Source organism: Oncorhynchus mykiss, chromosome 11 (assembly GCF_057628025.1).
Source record: "Oncorhynchus mykiss isolate SJ-2025 chromosome 11, ASM5762802v1, whole genome shotgun sequence".
Lineage (NCBI taxonomy): Eukaryota > Metazoa > Chordata > Actinopteri > Salmoniformes > Salmonidae > Oncorhynchus > Oncorhynchus mykiss.
Window position 1 is genome coordinate 9,775,209 of NC_143032.1, and position 22,042 is coordinate 9,797,250.

General features: G+C 42.1%; 1 pseudogene across 1 annotated transcript; it reads right to left on the reverse strand.

Moving 5' to 3' along the window:
• Window positions 1-5,432: 5,432 nt before the first annotated feature.
• LOC110535243 (adenosine 3'-phospho 5'-phosphosulfate transporter 2-like) lies at window positions 5,433-13,687 on the reverse strand (annotated as a pseudogene). Its single transcript, XR_016484352.1, has 6 exons — window positions 13,549-13,687; window positions 11,332-11,548; window positions 10,565-10,681; window positions 10,026-10,177; window positions 6,058-6,169; window positions 5,433-5,772 (listed from the first exon to the last, which is right to left on the reverse strand). The product of XR_016484352.1 is annotated as an adenosine 3'-phospho 5'-phosphosulfate transporter 2-like (transcript).
• Window positions 13,688-22,042: the final 8,355 nt, after the last annotated feature.

Below are 22,042 nucleotides of genomic sequence, written 5' to 3' on the forward strand. Positions count from 1 at the left end.
TCCCTTTGAGGATGGCAGAAACCGAAGAGACCAAGATGTATGTTTGTCAATTAAAACAATTAGATCTAAAATATCACCACATGATTTGCTGAAGGTAGCATGGGATTCTCAACCTCAAAGTAATCACCTTCCACCCCATGCCTCAATAAAATCCAGGTGCTGATCGCATCATTATCTCCTAGAGGAGACAATCTAACCTTTCTCCCGAACGTCACCCTGACACACAAACACACACGTGATGTTCCACTCATCCAAATGACATCTAACGCCAAACCCTTTCAACAATGTTTGTTTTCGCTCTAGTGCCATCTTATTCCAGGATGACTAATAAAACAAGCCCGGGGCCATCTGATGGGTAAACATCTGAGAAGCTCCTTGGCAGCCGTTCAACTCCCTCCTCTGCAGCCAATGGATAAGAGATGGCTGGCAAGCTAGCTACTTACACTGTAATAAATAAATGAAAACATGAAGAAAAAAAACTACCTTTTGAATAAACTTCCCAGTTTGTTTTTAATGTAAAAAGAGCTAACCTTTCACCAAAATATTTGCGAACACGTTCATACACTTCCGAGCATGACAAGATGTCAATGTGCTTCTGAGCGGTATTTCGTACAATTGGATATAAATGACAACTAAACCATAAGAAGACATTTCTCAGACAATCATTGAGTAAAACATTTTTTTTTTTTTTGTCTTCTGGCACATGCAGGTGAAAATAAACATTCAATTTCGGGACATGATCAGTTCAATAAAAGTCTATAGCTTATCTTTCAACTGTCTCGTCCCCCTTCGTCTTGCACAGGCTAAAGTCATTAGTCACTTACAGTGCAAAACTGTGCTATTAAGGTTAGCTAAGAGGCCAGCTTCCATTTCAGAGTCTCGTAGGTGCACCGTATCCATGTTCTCCTCCTGGGAATGTTTATGGATGGGGCTCTATTTAGCCTTTAAACGTGTTAGGAGCCCACCTGTTATTAGGTCCATGTTAGATTAGGAACGTTAGAAAAACGTCTGTTTATCCCGACATAGGTCCCTCTTACTACACGTTCTGTGATAGCAGCCTGACTTTCTTCCCTGTTAGAACCATATTGCTGAGGTCGTGTCAGCGTCGTGTGTATAGGTGGCAGGGAAGTCAGGCGCAGGAGAGTCAAAATGGAGTGTAAATGGAGACTTTTAATAAATGTCAACAGAACATGCTCCATAACACTAAAAGGTGAAACAAACCATGGGTACGAGGACCCGTCGCGCACCAACACAACAAAATCACAACACTGACAATAAAACAATCTCTGACAAAGACATGAGGGGAAACAGAGGGTTAAATACACAACAGGTAATGAATGGGATTGAAAACAGGTGTGTGGGAAGACAAGACAAAACCAATGGAAAATGAAAAATGGATCAATGATGGCTAGAAGACCGGTGACGTCGAACGCCGAGCACCGCCCGAACAAGGAGAGGCAACGACTTCGTCAGAAGTCGTGACAGGTCGGCCAAAGATGGCAGCTTCGTCTCGTCTTTGTTTTTGCTGTAAACATTCAGGGAAATGCCCAACAGAACTAAAAGGCCACTCCAAATGTACCCGAGAGGAAATGGAACGGAGAGGTGTGTTACAATGCTTTCAGAGCCTTGAAAGCAGGCTAAATTGAACTAAAGCAAAATAAACTCAGCTAAAAAATAAACGTCCTCTCACTGTCAACTGCGTTTATTTTCAGCAAACTTAACATGTGTAAATATTTGTATGAACATAACAAGATTCAACAACGGAGACATAAACTGAACAAGTTCCACAGACTAACAGAAATGGAATAATGTGTCCCTGAACAAAGGGGGGTCAAAATCAAAAGTAACAGTCAGTATCTGGTGTGGCCACCAGCTGCATTAAGTACTGCAGTGCATCTCCTCCTCATGGACTGTACCAGATTTGCCAGTTCTTGCTGTGAGATGTTACCACACTCTTCCACCAAGGCACCTACAAGTTCCCGGACATTTCTGGGGGGAATGGCCCTAGGCCTCACCCTCTGATCCAACAGGTCCCAGACGTGCTCAATGGGATTGAGATCCGGGATCTTCGCTGGCCATGGCAGAACACTGACATTCCTGTCTTGCAGAAAATCATGCACATAACGAGCAGTATGGCTGGTGGCATTGTCATGCTGGAGGGTCATGTCAGGATGAGCCTGCAGGAAGGGTACCACATGAGGGAGGATGATGTCTTCCCTGTAACGCACAGCATTGAGATTGCCTGCAATGACAACAAGCTCAGTCCGATGATGCTGCGACACACCTCACTAGACCATGACGGACCCTCCACCTTCAAATTGATCCCGTTACAGAGTACAGGTCTCGGTGTAACGCTCATTCCTTTGACGATAAACGTGAATCTGACCATCACCCCTGGTGAGACAAAACCGCGACTCGTCAGTGAAGAGCACTTTTTTCCAGTCCTGTCTGGTCCAGCGACGGTGGGTTTGTGCCCATAGGCGACATTGTTGCCGGTGATGTCTGCTGAGGACCTGCCTTAAAACAGGCCTTACAAGCCCTCAGTCCAGCCTCTCTCAGCCTATTGCAGACAGTCTGAGCACTGATGGCGGGATTGTACATTCCCGGTGTAACTCGGGCAGTTGTTGTTGCAATCCTGTAGCTGTCCCGCAGGTGTGATGTTCGGATGTACCGATCCTGTGCAGGTGTCGTTACACGGGGTCTGCCGCTGCGAGGAAAATCGGCTGTCCATCCTGTCTCCCTGTAGCGTCTCACAGTACGGACATTGCAATGTATTGCCTAAGGCACGTTCACGCAGATGAGCAGGGACCCTGGGCGTCTTTCTTTCTTTTATTTTGATTGTCAGAGTCAGTAGAAAGGCGTGTCCTAAGTCTTTAGTGTCTTAAGTTCTCATAACTGTGACCTTAATTGCCTACCGTCTGTAAGCTGTTAGTGTTTTAACAACCGTTCCACAGGTGCACGTTCATTAACTGTTTATGGTTCATCGAACAAGCATGGGAAACAGTGTTAAAAGCCTTTACAATGAAGATCTGTGAAGTTATTTGGATTTTTACGAATTATCTTTGAAAGACAGGGTCCTGAAAAAGGGACGTTTCTTTTTTTGCTGAGTTTAGCAGAGACTGACGATAAAATGACTTACTGAAAAGTAAAAGGCTTTGAGAAGAACATAAAGGGTAGGATAATCGTCATCGCCTTACGTCCGGTCGTCACTGAAATGAACAGAAGACAGAAAAGTGAGAAAAATAATACTCCAAAACCTTGAATCTAAGTCTGTCACATCCAATGGACATCAAGGAAATAGATATTTCTTTAACTTTGGCGATGAGATTAACTGCAAGACAAATGTCAAAGTAATGTCAAAATTAATCCGGAAGTTTCCAGAACTTTTAAATAAGATTCCGATCACTCTAATCTAGCTTCATTTCAATAATCTGATGTGGCTTCTTTTTTTTACCATTGCGAAATGTCAAGTTTATGCTTTTAAAATGTAGAGGTAGAGTTGGAGGGTTAGCAAGGATATCACAAGTCATACAGTAGGAGCCTTTCTGTGAAGCCATAGGCTTACTTAGGGGAGTTCTAACTCAAGGTGGCATTGGTCCAAAAAAATTCACATTCTGATTTAAAACATTAAAAAAATATATATATACAGTGCCTTGCGAAAGTATTCGGCCCCCTTGAACTTTGCGACCTTTTGCCACATTTCAGGCCTCAAACATAAAGATACAAAACTGTATTTTTTTGTGAAGAATCAACAACAAGTGGGACACAATCATGAAGTGGAACGACATTTATTGGATATTTCAAACTTTTTTTAACAAATCAAAAACTGAAAAATTGGGCGTGCAAAATTATTCAGCCCCTTTACTTTCAGTGCAGAAAACTCTCTCCAGAAGTTCAGTGAGGATCTCTGAATGATCCAATGTTGACCTAAATGACTAATGATGATAAATACAATCCACCTGTGTGTAATCAAGTCTCCGTATAAATGCACTTGCACTGTCATAGTCTCAGAGGTCCGTTAAAAGCGCAGAGAGCATCATGAAGAACAAGGAACACACCAGGCAGGTCCGAGATACTGTTGTGAAGAAGTTTAAAGCCGGATTTGGATACAAAAATATTTCCCAAGCTTTAAAACATCCCAAGGAGCACTGTGCAAGCGATAATATTGAAATGGAAGGAGTATCAGACCACTGCAAATCTACCAAGACCTGGCCGTCCCTCTAAACTTTCAGCTCAAGACTGATCAGAGATGCAGCCAAGAGGCCCATGATCACTCTGGATGAACTGCAGAGATCTACAGCTGAGGTGGGAGACTCTGTCCATAGGACAACAATCAGTCGTATATTGCACAAATCTGGCCTTTATGGAAGAGTGGCAAGAAGAAAGCAATTTCTTAAAGATATCCATAAAAAGTGTAGTTTAAAGTTTGCCACAAGCCACCTGGGAGACACACCAAACATGTGGAAGAAGGTGCTCTGGTCAGATGAAACCAAAATTGAACTTTTTGGCAACAATGCAAAACTTTATGTTTGGCGTAAAAGCAACACAGCTGAACACACCATCCCCACTGTCAAACATGGTGGTGGCAGCATCATGGTTTGGGCCTGCTTTTCTTCAGCAGGGACAGGGAAGATGGTTAAAATTGATGGGAAGATGGATGGAGCCAAATACAGGACCATTCTGGAAGAAAACCTGATGGAGTCTGCAAAAGACCTGAGACTGGGACGGAGATTTGTCTTCCAACAAGACAATGATCCAAAACATAAAGCAAAATCTACAATGGAATGGTTAAAAAAAAACATATCCAGGTGTTAGAATGGCCAAGTCAAAGTCCAGACCTAAATCCAATCGAGAATCTGTGGAAAGAACTGAAAACTGCTGTTCACAAATGCTCTCCAGCCAACCTCACTGAGCTCGAGCTGTTTTGCAAGGAGGAATGGGAAAAAATTTCAGTCTCTCGATGTGCAAAACTGATAGAGACATACCCCAAGCGACTTACAGCTGTAATCACAGCAAAAGGTGGCGCTACAAAGTATTAACTTAAGGGGGCTGAATAATTTTGCACGCCCAATTTTTCAGTTTTTGATTTGTTAAAAAAAGTTTGAAATATCCAATAAATGTCGTTCCACTTCATGATTGTGTCCCACTTGTTGTTGATTCTTCACAAAAAAATACAGTTTTATATCTTTATGTTTGAGGCCTGAAATGTGGCAAAAGGTCGCAAAGTTCAAGGGGGCCGAATACTTTCGCAAGGCACTGTATATATGGACTAGTCATAGGAAACAATGGGAACTGTTCAATTGAACACTTTGAAACATAAAAAGAGAGTTAAGAGTTGTTTTGTGGGGTTCCGCAAGCAAAGCATTTGCCCAGGCCTGAATGGTCTTCTCACCTGTGACGGTGACCAGGGCTCCGAAGAGTTTGATCAAGGCCAGCACAAAATAAATGCCAAAGTATCTCCGTGAGAGAGAAGAAGAATGCTGATTTATATATATATATATTGATATATAGGCTACGTGTCCTTTAAAAAAAAATGTGATGTAGTTCTGTTCTTGTCTATTAATGTTCTGTATGTCATGCTTCTGGTTTTGTGTGGAACCCCAGGAAGAGTAGCTCCTGCTTTCGCAAACAGCTAATGGGGAACCTAATAAAATACCAAAATACCGGTACCATTTCAGAGCTGGAGCCGTTGTGGAGCTTCATCTGCAGCTTTCTCCTGCACGTTCCCAATGGAAGCGTCAGCGCACAGAGCCAAAGAGACGAGGAGGACACCTAAAACTCCAGACAAACCAGGTTAACCACCGTAACCAATAACAGCACTCATCTTTAGGGAGTTCAAACTTCACATGTAAAAGTACTTCAGTCCCAGCCCAGGTAACAAGTACTAGGCTTAAATTGGCCCATGCTCATAAATGTCAGCATTCTGATTACTTTGATACACGTTCTTGTCTTAAACCTATTTTAAATGGTGAAAGGATTGATCCATAGCTAAACGGTGTCGTAACCACTCCGCCGATTTACCAACAGATAAATAACAGATTCAGAGTCACGTGTTACCTGTTGCATTGAAGTTGGGTGCGACTTTACTGTCAGCTAGGGTGAACCAGATGAGTCCCAGACTCATACAGAGAGCAGCCGATAGATACATCAGCCAGATTGTACCGTTTCCCTAGAAAACAGAGAGGCGTCAGGATACAGAGGCAAGGGAATTTCTCCATAGCAGCTGATTTACAATTCAGGGAGACTCCTCGACTGACACGTTCCACTTGGATAGCACGTTGAATACACTAAGTGGATCTCAGCGTCGAGAACTTTTTTTTTTTTAATGATTCCAAATGATCCTAAATCTGTCATGACTGACATCCAATCACAAAAACCTTTGAAACGAAAAGGTGAACTAAACGTTTTGACATTTCTGAGGGCATTTCCCTTCGTGACAAGATGGTGGAAACCACAGAACAGGTGGAGACAGATGGAGCCGGTGTCTTCTCACCCCTCCATATGGGTCAAGCAGAAAACGTAAATGCGCTGGCTAGATAGATGCAATTCTGAGTGGCGGATAGGAGTGGAGCACTTGGCAGACAAGTCACCACTCTGCCTCATATCAGCGTGGGTTCAGAGAGGCCCACGTCCCACTGGCTGTTGAAGTCGGAAGTTTACATACACCGTAGCCAAATACATTTAAACTCAATTTTTCACAATTCCTGACATTTAATCCTAGTAAAAATTCCTGGCCTTAGGTCAGTTAGAATCACCACATTATTTGAAGAAAGTGAAATGTCAGAATAATAGCAGAGAGAATTATTTATTTCAGCTTTTATTTCTTTCATGGGTCAGAAGTTTACATACACTCAATTAGTATTTGGTAGCATTGCCTTTAAATTGTTTAACTTGGGTCAAACATTTCAGGTAGCATTCCACAAGCTTCCCACAATAAGTTGGGTGAATTTTGGCCCATTCCTCCTGACAGAGCTGGTGCAACTGAGTCAGGTTTGTAGGCCTCCTTGCTCGCACACGCTTATTCAGTTCTGCCCACACATTTTCTATAGGATTGAGGTCATGGCTTTGTGATGCCATTTTACACAACTTTGGATGTAAGCTTGGGGTCATAGTCCATTTGGAAGACCCATTTGCCACCAAGCTTTAACTTTCTGACTTCTCTGACACTTGAAATGTTGCTTCAATATATGAACATAATTTTCCGCCCTCATGATTCCATCTATTTTGTGAAGTGCACCAGTTCCTCCTGCAGCAAAGCATACCCACAACATGATGCTGCCACTCCTGTGCTTCAAGGTTGGGATGGCGTTTTTCGGCTTGTAAGCTTCCCCCGTTTTCCTCAAAACATAACGGATGGTCATTATGGCCAAACAGTTCTATTTTTGTTTCATCAGACCAGAGGACATTTCTCCAAAAAGTCTTGGCTAATTTCTTTTGATTTTCCCATGATTTCAAGCAGAGGCACTGAGTTTGAAGGAATGCCTTGAAATACATCCACATGTACACCTCTAATTGACTCAAATAATGTCAATTAACCTATCAGAAGTTTCTAAAGCCTTGACACACTATTCTGGAATTTTCCAAGCTGTTTAAAGGCACAGTCAACTTAGTGTATGTAATCTTCTGACCCACTGGAATTGTGATACAGTGAATTATAAGTGAAATAATCTGTCTGTAAACAATTGTTGGAAAAATTACTTGTTTCATGCAGAAAGTAGATGTCCTCACCGACTAACAAGCAATTTGTGGAGTGGTTGAAAAACTAGTTTTAATGACTCCAACCTAAGTGTATGGAAACTTCCGATTTCAACTGCAATTATGAATATAGAGCTATTTCCTGTTGTTGTTTTTTTATGACCATTTTCATTATTTCATCTCCCTTAGTCCTGCATGTTGGAGCTCAGTGCCTAAGATGTTCACTGTACCCTGCAGTCACACCTGCAACCCTGTACATGTGACTATTAAAACACTGTACCCTGCAGTCACACCTGCAACCCTGTACATGTGACTATTAAAACACTGTACCCTGCAGTCACACCTGCAACCCTGTACATGTGACTATTAAAACACTGTACCCTGCAGTCACACCTGCAACCCTGTACATGTGACTATTAAAACACTGTACCCTGCAGTCACACCTGCAACCCTGTACATGTGACTATTAAAACACTGTACCCTGCAGTCACACCTGCAACCCTGTACATGTGACTATTAAAACACTGTACCCTGCAGTCACACCTGCAACCCTGTACACGTGACTATTAAAACACTGTACCCTGCAGTCACACCTGCAACCCTGTACATGTGACTATTAAAACACTGTACCCTGCAGTCACACCTGCAACCCTGTACACGTGACTATTAAAACACTCAATCTGAATGTGAAAGGTTGGTAGGTGCACATGGCCCTTTGAACAAGTGCAGCCATGCAAAATTATATTTAAAAAACTTTCTACTGGACTTTTCAACTCAATCAAATCAAACAGGAGAAGAGAGAGGGTTGAGGTTGGTTTGTGTTGTGTTGAACACATGTAAAACGAAAGGAAGAGGAGACTGAAGAGTCTTCCCAAACAGGCCGATAGATGCCTTGGGGGTGACAAGGTGACGCAGCAGGTTGGTCTGGCGTGCTTTGATTCCCCCTCTGTTCCCCTTTGAAGGGTTCACATCAGATCTCGTTCGCATCCTGTGCGAACGCAGTAGAGCTTCCAACTAGCCCCCCTGGGGGACCAGTGGACCGCATCACCAATGCAGGGAGGGAGAGAAAGGAAAGCAAAAAAAAAACAAGCCTCTGATCGCTAGGACGTGGAACCTTTATGAAGACAGTGTCTTGGAGATGAAAGGCAGAATACCAAGAACTAGGACTCCTCAAACTCCACACTCACAAACAACCCCACAAAAAAGTACAGACGGAACTCCGAAATAAAAGTTGAACAGTGGTCATTGCTTGGAGGTGAGGGCGTAACTAGTGTGAGGTAAGACACGTATAGGTTTATAGACAGTGTGAGGTAAGACATGTATATGTTTCTAGACAGTGTGAGGTAAGACACGTATAGGTTTATAAACAGTGTGAGGTAAGATACGTATAGGTTTATAGACAGTGTGAGGTAAGACATGTATATGTTTCTAGACAGTGTGAGGTAAGACACGTATAGGTTTATAGACAGTGTGAGGTAAGACACGTATAGGTTTCTAGACAGTGTGAGGTAAGACACGTATAGTTTTCTAGACAGTGTGAGGTAAGACACGTATAGTTTTCTAGACAGTGTGAGGTAAGACACGTATAGGTTTCTAGACAGTGTGTGGTAAGACACGTATAGGTTTCTAGACAGTGTGAGGTAAGACACGTATAGGTTTCTAGACAGTGTGAGGTAAGACACGTATAGGTTTCTAGACAGTGTGAGGTAAGACACGTATAAGTTTATAGACAGTGTGAGGTAAGACACGTATAGGTTTCTAGACAGCGCATCTCTTATGGTTGACAGTTATTCCTCTTCTGTTTTTTCCTCTAGTGTTGAGTTCATAATCACAGTCACGCAAAAGGACAAACATTATCAGGCAGCATCTTCACGTCAAAGTCAGGGCCCGTATTCATTTGTATTATTTATTTCACCTTTATTTAACCAGGTAGGCTAGTTGAGAACAAGTTCTCATTTACAACTGCGACCTGGCCAGGATAAAGCATAGCAGTGTGAACAGACAGCAACACAGAGTTACACATGGAGTAAACAATAAACAAGTCAATAACACAGTAGAAAAAAAGAAAAAAGAGTCTATATACATTGTGTGCAAAAGGCATGAGGAGGTAGGCGGATAATTACAATTTTGCAGATTAATAACACTGGAGTGATAAATGATCTCATAAAGCCTCTCAGTGTAGGAGTGCTGGTCTAGGATCAGAACCCCCCCCTCCTGTCCACATCATCTTATTCATTATGATCTCAAAGGATAAACTGGTCCTAGATCAACACTCCTATTCTGAGACCCTTTATGAATACGTACTCTCATACAAACAGCGATCCACTTACCTTGAATGAATACGCCTCCTATCATGACAGGAATGAGTTTGCAGCACTTGAAGATGACCCGTGTAGGATAATTCAAGTAACCCAGGTGTTTGACAGGCCCGTGGTCCCCACCGTTAGAAATGCTACGATCATGTACGTCTTCACCTGGTATTCTGCAAAGAGAAAAGGAGCAATTAGCCTTGTGGGATGACAACAACAAAAACTTCTAGCAATGAAGTGTTGTTGATATAGAGAGGTCTTGTGAGAGATCACAGGTCATATTCTTTGGCGTTACAAGGCACATAGCTAATTAACATAATATGTATAGTTAACGGAATAGAGACTGATCATCATTCTATGATTAAGTGATTAAGTAAATCTATTTTTTATAGTGCTCAAACGCCATTAACTATGAAATAGGCTAGTCCGTTTATGGACGTTATTCTCGGGGAAAGTCCTACATTAGGATTCCAGTCTTTGTTGGTGAACACTGTCCTACTTTTGTTTACTGAAGCGCAGAGGCTTAATGGAACTCAATTCTCTTGCATTTCCTTGTTTACCTTCTCCGTTTGTCCTGTGTGAGCTGCAATTCCACCAGTCCAAACAGGGAGTAGAACCCAAACTGTACAAGGGTACCATCCAAAGGGCTTGAAACCCTCCATGGAAAATATTAGCTCCTGAAAAATCAGACAAACAAATTGTGCTAAGTCTGTTTTCAGGCCTATATGTGAGGTAAATTACTACTTTTCCTGTGTATTTTCATAGAAGCCTTAGTGATACTTGCTGATAAAATGTCCCTACTTTGCATGTGGCAACAACCAATTGTACAGGTGAATCTATCGATTAATCACATGTATATAAAGCCTTTTGACATGAACAGCTGTAACTAAGGGCTTTACAGACACCGGGCCTCCACCGGGGAACAAGCACAGCAGAAGCGAAAGCACAGTTTCCATGAAAACTCCCTAGAAGGAAGGAACCTAGAAACTAAACTCATCCTCTTATACCAGGTTGAGATTAAGAGTACACGTGACCATTTAGGCTAGAGTGAAGAATGTGGCAAAGTTATCATGCTCTTGCAACATACCACTACCTAAAATAAATTTCTTCAAAAAAGTGTGGATATTGGAACAGAGCCTCTGGCTCATAGCTTAGCGGACATCTGCCACAAATAAATTAGTCAGGGTCAGGCTGTGGTGTAATCACTTGTGCACACTGTTGCAAAAACAATCTCAACGGAAAATGTTTTGCAATGAAAACTAGAATTTCAGTTAGGTCCCTCGCCGACTGCTTCTGCTTGGTTCCTAGTGAATACACCTCAGCTTACCTGTAGGTACCCATAGAGGAGGAGATGCAGTGCAGATGCCGAACTGGGTAGCTGTGTTGAAGCTGCTCAGGTTGATGCCCAGCACTCTCAGCTCCTCCACAGACTTGATGTGGGGAGACATCATGACCTCGCTGGACGACGGAATGGAGATAGACAGATGCTTCCGGGCGTTGTTGTAGTTCATCGGGCCGAATTTGTCACTCATGGTGTTTGGGGGCTGGAGATCAAAGACAAGAACAAGGCAGTTTCATTACTTATGTTGCGAAAGATGTGACTGTCACAGACTACTGTAAAACTTAAATTAAACGCAGTCTCAAATAGCCCGCCTGTCCCTTTTAATAGCTGGGCAACAGCACACATTTCAGCAAATAAACACCAGGCTATTAATAGAAATGTTATGGTTTAAATTGAGGGTGGTAAGATGAAGAAGTTGTCTGTGTACTCGCATGCTTAGATAGTAGGCAACACCGTATTAGGAATCACTGACACACATTGTCAATTCAGAACTGGCATAGCTAGCTAGCTAGAGAACTTACCTGTAACAATCAAGGACAGCAACAGGGCAATTATCATTGATCTGATTTCTGTGGGAGTCCCTGGATTTGACTATTCTTGATGTGCAGCGCTACTAAGCCAGCTAGCTAGCTATATGATTGAGTACGCCAATGATTAATTGCTAGCTAATAAGCTAGTAATCTAGCTACAATAGATCACCAAAAGTATGTGGACACCCCTTCAAATTAGTGGATTTGGCTATTTCAGCCACACCTGTTGTTGACAGGTGTATAAAATCAAGCACACAGCTATGCAATCTCCAAAAGACGATGATATGAGACAGAGAGGCTGGAGTAAGATGACAAGCAGACTGGTGTGAATTGTATTGGAAGGTCCAGTTGTGTTGTTGTAGGCACGTTATTGGGGACATGAGCAGAACTCCGGAAGGGGAAAATGGAGTCCCTAGAGAAAGCAAGTACAAGATGGGTGTCAGGGATGAAGTGACAGTATTATCATAAGGAGACGTGTACTTGGAAAAAAGAGAAGGAATGGAGGGAAAAAGAGAGGGAGAAGCAACAACGGCTCAGTTGCGAAGTGGTAGGTCACACAAGCTCACATCTGTCCTCGGTTGCAACACTCACTACCGAGTTCAAAACTGCCTCTGGAAGCAATGTCAGCTGTTTGTTGGGAGCTTTATGAAATTGGTTTCCATGGCCGAGCAGCCGCACACAAGCCTAAGATCACCATGTGCAATGCCAAGCGTCAGCTGGAGTGGTGTAAAGCTCTCCGCCATTGATCCTGGAGCAGTGGAAACATGTTCTCTGAAGTGATCACCCTTCACCATCTGGCAGTCCAACGGACTAATCTGGGTTTGGTGGATGCCAGGAGAACGCCACCCGCCCCAATGCATAGTGCCAACTGTAAAGTTTGGTGGAAGAGGAGTAATGGTCTGGTGCTGTTTTTCATGGTTCAGGCCCCTCACTTCCAGTGAAGGGACATCTTAACACTAAAGTATACAATGACATTCTAGACAATTCTGTGCTTCCAACTTTGTGGCAACAGTTTGGGGAAGGCCCTTTCCTGTTTCAACATGACAATGCCCCCGTGAACAAAGCGAGGGCCGTACAGAAATAGTTTGTTGAGATCAACGGAGAAGAACTTGACTGGCCTGCACAGAGCCCTGACCTCAACCCCATCGAACACCTTTGGGTGGAATTGGAACGCCGACTGCGAACCAGGCTTAATCGCCCATCTCACTAATGCTCTTGTGAATGAATGGAAGAAAGTCCCCTAAGCAGTGTTCCAACATCTAGTGGAAAAACCTTCCCAGAAGAGCAGAGGCTGTTATAGCAGCAATAGCGGGGGATCAACTCTATATTAATGCCCATGATTTTGGAATGAGATGTTCGACGAGCAGGTGTCCACATACTTTGGTAATGTTAGTGTCCTTAGTTAGCTGGCTATGCACTGCTGTGTGGCAAATCCTAAAACGACCACAAAACACAATGACATACATTCTGACCTGCATTATTACCAGTAGTGCTGTTATTTCGCAATTCAAAATAAAAATGTGCTAACTTCTTTGCATGCTTAGGAAATTGCTTTTTCTGAAAAATATATATACCTGGCTAGCTGCTACAAGCTAGCATGCTAGCTAGCCGAACAATACTTCCGGGTTTGAAATATGTATGGTGCCGTTGTTGAATCGAGTCGGATCATTACCATGTCTCCAACCGTGGCAGGTCCATTTCATAAAGCTAATGTGCGGCTATATTATTAACATTTTAGTCATGTTTAGGCGAAAAGACCTGTAGCTCACGTGCGTACTGTTGTCTCCTGGCAACAGCCAACAACTTAAACTCTGACTCGCCTCGAACTATGACCTCGTTTCCCATTGGTTGAGGGTAACTATTTCCAAAGTTGTCGCTGTAGATAAGGTGTTCTTAGTCAATTTACCTGGTTAAATAAATAAAAAACTACACCAGAGCAGGTGAGAAGTGGAATGCAGAGAGGCATTGAGAAACTACTTTCGTAGTCTCATCAGTCGTGCAAATCAGAAACAAAACATGTTTTATTTTTGTTCACATTAAACATTATACTCTTGACTGTGATGGTAAGTTTGGTCCTACCTTGTCCAGTGCCAGAAGATCCATAACTTTTTATTTCATTACTTCGTGTCCGGAAACAATTGCTGTAACTAAATCTGTTAACAGCAGTACCTGTCCTACCAGATGGTCTACCTTAGAAGGGGGCTGGGTGAAAAAATGCCTATATATACTGTATATTATACATTGCTTTCTTGTTGTATATTTACTTCTTCAACAAATTATGAGCTCACTGGACATTTTATCCTTACCTACTAAATGCACATTTTGCTGTTTTTCAGATACAATTGCAGAAGCAATACCAGAGAGGTGAAACTTTGACATATCCCTTGTCTGACCAAGAAGGACCAATCCTGTCCTGTGTTTGATGTTGACACTCCTCAAGGCCTTTACAGCTCACGGAATGATTCCCTCTTTCCCTCACCTCTCCTCACCCCAAGCTATACTGTATCCCTCTGCCCTCTCTCCATCCCTCCTCCTTCCTTCCCTTCCTCCCCCAGCCCTTGCTGTATCCCTCGCCTCCTCCCTCCATCCGCTCTTCATCCCTCCCTCCCTCCAGCCCTTACTGCATCTCTCCACCCTCCCCCATCCCTCCTCCCTTTCTTTCCCAGCCTCCCAAGCCAACCTGGCCCTCTCTCCATCCACACAGGAGGTTAATTCACTCTAGGATGGCATTATTTCCTCCTAGCTCTTTGACTATATAAAAATTCAGAGTGGACAGCTCTATCCCTCTTCCATCTCAGATTTGATTGTAATGGTATTGCCTTTTGTCCCTAGGGGGCCCCGTGCCGCCTCGGCCGGGGCTTTATGACACTAAATAGCCGCACTACAATTTTTCCATCTATTCAAAAAATTCTGTTAATAACTCATTTCGAATGAGACTTGGGTGCTGCCTGGCTGGCCACTCCCGCCAGGTCCCTTACCACCCACCACTCACAGGTCACCTCCTAGACCTAGAAAGTGCCTAAGCACTGAATGCAAGGGGTTAATTAAATGTCTCTGAATTTATGAGTCCCCTTCCTGTTACACTGCACTCCAATTGACACAAATGTCATATTTACAGCCTGACTGTAAAAAAGTATTCAGTATTGCACAGTATAGTCTGCATGGGGCTGCCCACTTTCTTTTCCCATCAAACTTTACAAGTGTACCCATTCATCAAAAACAATGGATTTATATAAAACCCATTTCCACCCCATAAGATCCTATTAAATAATAAAATAATTATTGATTGATTATTTGAAAAGAGACAGAGTGGTGTAATGGCTTGGCCCCAGACCACCAGACTGACCTGCCATAAATAAAGGGGAATTACTTCTGAACCAGTCAACTCTGTATTCAATATGGCCCCTTGCAGTGTTGATCACTGAGGCCATTAAATATTTTGGAGGTTCGCATGGGTCCATGACTTACAGTGGGGCAAAAAAGTATTTAGTCAGCAACCAATTGTGCAAGTTCTCCCACTTAAAATGATGAGAGGCCTGTAATTTTCATCTTAGGTACACTTCAACTATGACAGACAAAAATCCAGAAAATCACATTGTAGGATTTTTAATGAATTTATTTGCAAATAATTTCTTCTCATGTTGTCTGTCATAGTTGAAGTGTACCTATAAATGAAAATTACAGGCCTCTCATCTTTTTAAGTGGGAGAACTTGCACAATTGGTGGCTGACTAAATACTTTTTTGCCCCACTGTATATGTTCTTGATAGAAAAGACAACGTACAGAAACGGCTTGAAGCTTAATTGCCTTTTCAAAAGAGACTGGTTGTAAGGACTACTAAGTGAAGTGAGGACTACTAAGTGAAGTGGACAAACAAAAATGGAAAATGTATAGTTTTAGTAATTCGGCTATCATGATGACCGTCTCAAGCTAATATTTTTTTTTATGTTCAGAGCTTTCTCTGTGCACTACTGTATCAGTTCTGCCCCACATTTTTATGTAATTAAGACATTTTTGTGTTGTGAAGCACAGGTAAAGCAGTCAAAAGTTACCTTGCAATGATGACTGAAACAGAAATATCCATTCAGTGGGTGGTTTTACAGTATTCAAAAAGTGTGTTTAGATGTGTCTTTCAAAACCTAGTAGAAGGGATGGCCCCGTGCAGTCTGAGAGTTTCCCAGTATCCTCCCTTGATGACCTATGTTTCTCCCACAACCCACTTTCCTGAGATTAAAAATAAAATGTACCCATATATCCTTACGCACAACCTAACACACAACCTTCAACTCAAAGTTCCACCGACAAAATGGAAAATTCCAGAAGAAAATGACACTGGCGCTTAACTTATCAAAAACAATCCCTAAATGTATTTTGTCATAAAAACCCTTATCTTTTGCGAACAAGGGGGAATGGACCTTTCCAAAAGGATCGAGGAACGCTATAATGACACCCAATCCTATATAACATTGAGGGTTTCTTAAAAACTCATTTGTGTTTGCTTTTAGCACAGGCTAAAGTGCCTTCTCTGTTGTCTCTGTCATGGGCTAGTCTGAAGCCTCTTGCATGCTATAGAAAACAGATGGTATCTCCGGTCTATTACTTCTCAAAGCACTCATATCCTCTCTCATGTTCTTTTCTTTGCTCTGTTAGGCTTGCTGGTCTCACTTTTATTTTTTTTATTTTTTTGGGGGGGGGGCCCTCTCTGCGAGTGACCTTAGAAAAGTACTGTGACGATATTGGTGGGGTTGCGGATGCTTCTCGGAATGTACCTCCTATGTCCTGTTTTGGTAAAAGGAATGTATTGTAAGATCTACTGAGCCATTAAAAGGGCTTTCAAACCATCTTCCTGTGTATTCAAGTGAATGTGTTCCTTAGGATTATCGTGAACAGAACAAGTGTTGACTATAGTATGTGTTGACTACAGTATGACTACACTATGTGTTGCCTACAGTATGACCAAAGCATGTGCTGACTACAGTATGTGTTGACTACAGCATGTGTTGACTACAGCATGTGTTGACTACAGCATGTGCTGACTACAGTATGTGTTGACTACAGCATGTGTTAACTACAGCATGTGCTGACTACAGTATGTGCTGATTACAGCATGTGTTGACTACAGCATGTGTTGACTACAGTATGACCAAAGCATGTGCTGACTACAGTATGTGCTGACTACAGTATGTGCTGACTACAGTATGACCAAAGTAAGTCCAGGCAATGCATATCAATTATCTGAATTTGACAGCTGATGTAACAACCTATTAACTGATCATATTTCTAACTAAGAGCTAAAACCATTTGAACATCTCTTTGGATTTATGTGAAATACCTTGGGACTGCTTCCCATGCCCCTTAGGCAACAGGTTGGTAACAATAATTCCTCACCATATAGGCTTTACCTCAATACATAACATTACATATACAGTATTAAAAATAGTAAACCAATGAGAGAAGGGAACCTAATACACTACTACACACTCAAACTCCAGAAGGAAAGGGAAGCTTTTGTTTTCTTGTTCTTGTGCAGCCAGGAGGGGGAAGCATACCTCTTTGCAAATCGGACCAAAAGAGAAGAAAAATAAAAGTAATTAAACAAACAATTTTGTCAGGAGCGGTGTCTGCTTATCCAATCTGAAAATACGCGTTCCTTCTAATACATAGAGACAGAAAAAACAAATGTGTTTGTTGTCTTCTCAGAGCGTCTGTAAATGACATGCATGTTTCAGTGTGCATTAATTTAACCTGAGCCATGCATATATAGGAAAGGGATTGGGAAACAAATTATGTCGTGTCATTTAATTAAGAGTTTTGCTTTGAGCAATAATACTGTTTTTCACATAACCTTTAACTACTTAATGGATTTGAGAAGCTATTACCTTTCAAGATTTCAGTTTTTAATTATTTTGAATATTGCCAGAGATATGAAATGTCAATCAAAATGGGGATTATTGCCATTTTTGTCTTTGTACGTTGTGCACTCAAGGACAGAATAATACAAGACCTAATGTGTTTACAATTCTAGAGATATGCAACACTTTGCACCCTCTGACACATGCCTAAAACACACTACTCAGATTTTTGGCCTACATTTGCTTTTAATTCTCCCATAATTCTCTCATGTGTGTTATGGAGTTAACTATTACAATTGAAGTTTTAGGAATTAACCTAAATTCTGAGCTATGTCATCCCTAATATATTTAATGTAACGGTTTTCTTGTGTTGAAGGAGTGGAGGACCAAAATGCGGCGTGGTTGAAATTCATGTTTGTTTTTAATAAGAAAACTATACATGAATAAACTACAAAAACAACAAACGTGTAAACCCGAAACAGTTCCGTGTGGCACAAACACTGACACAGGAGACTATCACCCACAAAACCCAACACCAAACAGGCTACCTAAATATGGTTCCCAATCAGAGACAATGACTAACACCTGCCTCTGATTGAGAACCAAAGCAAACTATGGTCAGGGTGTGACATTTAATAACGTACTATATAGCATATGATACATTTAACATACAGTACCAGTCAAAAGTTTGGACACACCTACTCATTCAAGGGTTTTTCTTTATTTTTACTGTTTTCTACATTGTAGAATAATAGTGAAGACATCACAACTATGAAATAACACATATGGAATCATGTAGTAACCAAAAAAGTGTTAAACAAATCCAAATATATTTCAGATTTGAGATTCTTCACTCTTGTCTTGATGACAGCTTTGCACACTGTTGTCATTCTCTCAACCAGCTTCATGAGGTAATCACCTGGAATTCATTTTAATTAACAGGTGTGCCTTGTTCAATTAATTTGTAGAATTTCTTTCCTTCTTAATGCATTTGAGCCAATCAACTGTGTTGTGACGTGACAATATAGGGGTGGTATACAGAAGATATCTGGAAAAAAGACCAAGTCCATATCATGGACACCATTTGTTTAACACTTTTTTGGTTACTACATGATTCCATATGTGTTATTTCATAGTTGTGATATCTTTGCTATTATTCTACAATGTAGAAAATAGTAAAAATAAAGAAAAACCCTTGAATGAGTAGGTGTGTCCAAACTTTTCAGTGTCACTGTATATTGGGATGTTATTACCCCCTGATGCCTCCATTACCCTTCTCCACCTGGATCCCACATCTGTGTTCCAGGGATTATCACTCAGCCTGGCAAATTTAGGAACGCCTCTAAAGTGGCGGGGAAAGTTAATTTACTTTTCCCAGAGGTCATTTGCGTCCGTGGCGACAGGCAAACCCTTGTATGTGACGTCAGGCTCGTTTTAGTGTGGATCTGACTTTAAGTTTGAAAAGGACTGACACATGGGTGTAGTTTTTAGCTGGTATTCCATTCCAGGTGCCAGGACCCCCCCCCCCCCCCTCCTCCTCCATCGCACAGGGCATCAAGTGATCGTCATGAAAGCCTCTGTGTGTGTCTCTCTCCCCATCCCATGAACCAGCTAAATGGATTGTGTGGTCAGGAAAAAGAAAATGAGAGAAGAGAATGAAATTACAGACCTGGCTGAGTGCACAAATCATGCAAATTATGGTTTATGGCTTACCAGAAGAACTCAACACCTGTGGCTCACCGTGGCTGTAATTGCATGTGACGCACCAGATATCAAGATGTTTGTCTTTGCAATGGCGAGGGCAGCTTTGACAGAATAACTTATAAGGGCCCTCCTTATAAGAGTGGGAGTGTCTGGGAGTGTCTGATGTTTTTAGTTGTTGTAAGATCACTTGTGAACCACCCACAGCTCACACAGGGTATGTATCATGGAGGCTTCATTAACCATTGTAATTACTGTGTTTGTTGATTGTTACCTGGATTTGGTGGTAAAAGGTGGATGATGATTCATCAGATCAGGATGAGATGATATGGAGTTTAATTAAACAAGGCAATCAGGGAGCCATAAAATCCACACAGCTGTGACCAACCCCGTCTGAACTCGGTCCTGGGAAAGGCGGAAAAACGCGGTGAGAAAAAGCCCATTCTGCAAACATAGGCTTCTGAAACCTTTCCAAGTGCAACCAAACAGTTTTTTCATTTACCCAAGGTGTAGTAATAAAGAGCAATGTAAAGGAAACTTAGTTTGCCATAATATCACCTTCTCTTTTAAAATGACTACACCTACTGTATCTATTTTGAAAACCTGAAGTCCCACGTCACTGTAAATTTATTATCAAAAGTTTTTGTCATTGTGTCATCGCTGAGCGCTCCGACAGAGTAAGAGTATTGGATGGATGGATAGATCCCAAACAAGACAACAGTGTGAGACATTTGAGAGCTCTCTCTCTCTCTCTCTCTCTCTCACCCCCTCACCCCTCTCTCCGGCTGATGCTTCAGCCAAATTGATTACCCCACTCCATCTGTATCAGGCTGGCCGCCTCCTGTGCTCACCGCGTTGTGCCTACAGCCCAGAGTTAGTGTACAATTACATACAGTTTAATATATCTGCTGAGCTTTTTAAACAAGCATCACAAGTCCAGGAGGTGATTTGTCTTCCAGCGTCATTACTCCATTGTACATCTTGATAGGCGAGGATTGCTCCTAGCCATGTTTAAGCATTAAATAGTGTATTATTATTTCACATAAATCAAGTTGCGGATGTAAAGGGGATTCATAAATTCAGTATTTCTTTTAGATAGTATTTTAAACCTCTCTCTCACCCAGCATGGTGGAGTTTCAGAGGGAAGCACTTCCATATGGGCCTATCAGGGAGGTATGTTCAACACAATGTATAATGCCTTTTAAATTCAGTTTAAACCACTTGTAACACATTTGTCATACGTGCTGTTCCTATAACACAAAGTACTACTACTACTGCTGCTGCCAACAACTACAGACAACAATAGGCCCACTACTACTACTACTACTACTACTACTACTACTACTACTACTACTACTACTACTACTATTATTATTACTACTACTACTATTACTACTACTACTACTCAAATCAAATCAAATCAAATCAAATGTATTTATATAGCCCTTCGTACATCAGCTGATATCTCAAAGTGCTGTACAGAAACCCAGCCTAAAACCCCAAACAGCAAGCAATGCAGGTGTAGAAGCACGGTGGCTAGGAAAAACTCCCTAGAAAGGCCAAAACCTAGGAAGAAACCTAGAGAGGAACCAGGCTATGTGGGGTGGCCAGTCCTCTTCTGGCTGTGCCGGGTGGAGATTATAACAGAACATGGCCAAGATGTTCAAATGTTCATAAATGACCAGCATGGTCGAATAATAATAAGGCAGAACAGTTGAAACTGGAGCAGCAGCACGGCCAGGTGGACTGGGGACAGCAAGGAGTCATCATGTCAGGTAGTCCTGGGGCATGGTCCTAGGGCTCAGGTCCTCCGAGAGAGAGCAAGAAAGAGAGAAGGAGAGAATTAGAGATCGCACACTTAGATTCACACAGGACACCGAATAGGACAGGAGAAGTACTCCAGATATAACAAACTGACCCTAGCCCCCCGACACATAAACTACTGCAGCATAAATACTGGAGGCTGAGACAGGAGGGGTCAGGAGACACTGTGGCCCCAACCCGAGGACACCCCCGGACAGGGACAAACAGGAAGGATATAACCCCACCCACTTTGCCAAAGCACAGCCCCCACACCACTGCTGCTGTTACTACTATTACTGCTGCTGCTACTACTACTATTACTGCTACTACTACTACTGCTACCACCACTACTACTGCTGCTGCTGCCAACAACTACAGACAACAATAAGCCTACTACTACTACAACTGCTACTGCTACTACTGCTACTACTACTACTGTTACTACTACTGCTACTACTACTGCTACTGCTTCTACTACTGATACTGATGGTACTAATACTACTGCTACTACTGCTGGCACTACTGCTACTGCTGGTACTACTGCTACTACTACTGCTACTGCTTCTACTACTGATACTGATGGTACTAATACTACTGCTACTACTGCTGGCACTACTGCTACTGCTGGTACTACTGCTACTACTGTTACTGCTACTGCTACTGCTACTACTGCTACTACTACTGCTGCTTCTACTACTGCTACTACTACTACTATTACTACTACTGCTACTGCTACTACTACTGCTACTGCTTCTACTACTGCTACTGCTTCTACTACTGCTACTGCTTCTACTACTGAAACTGATGGTA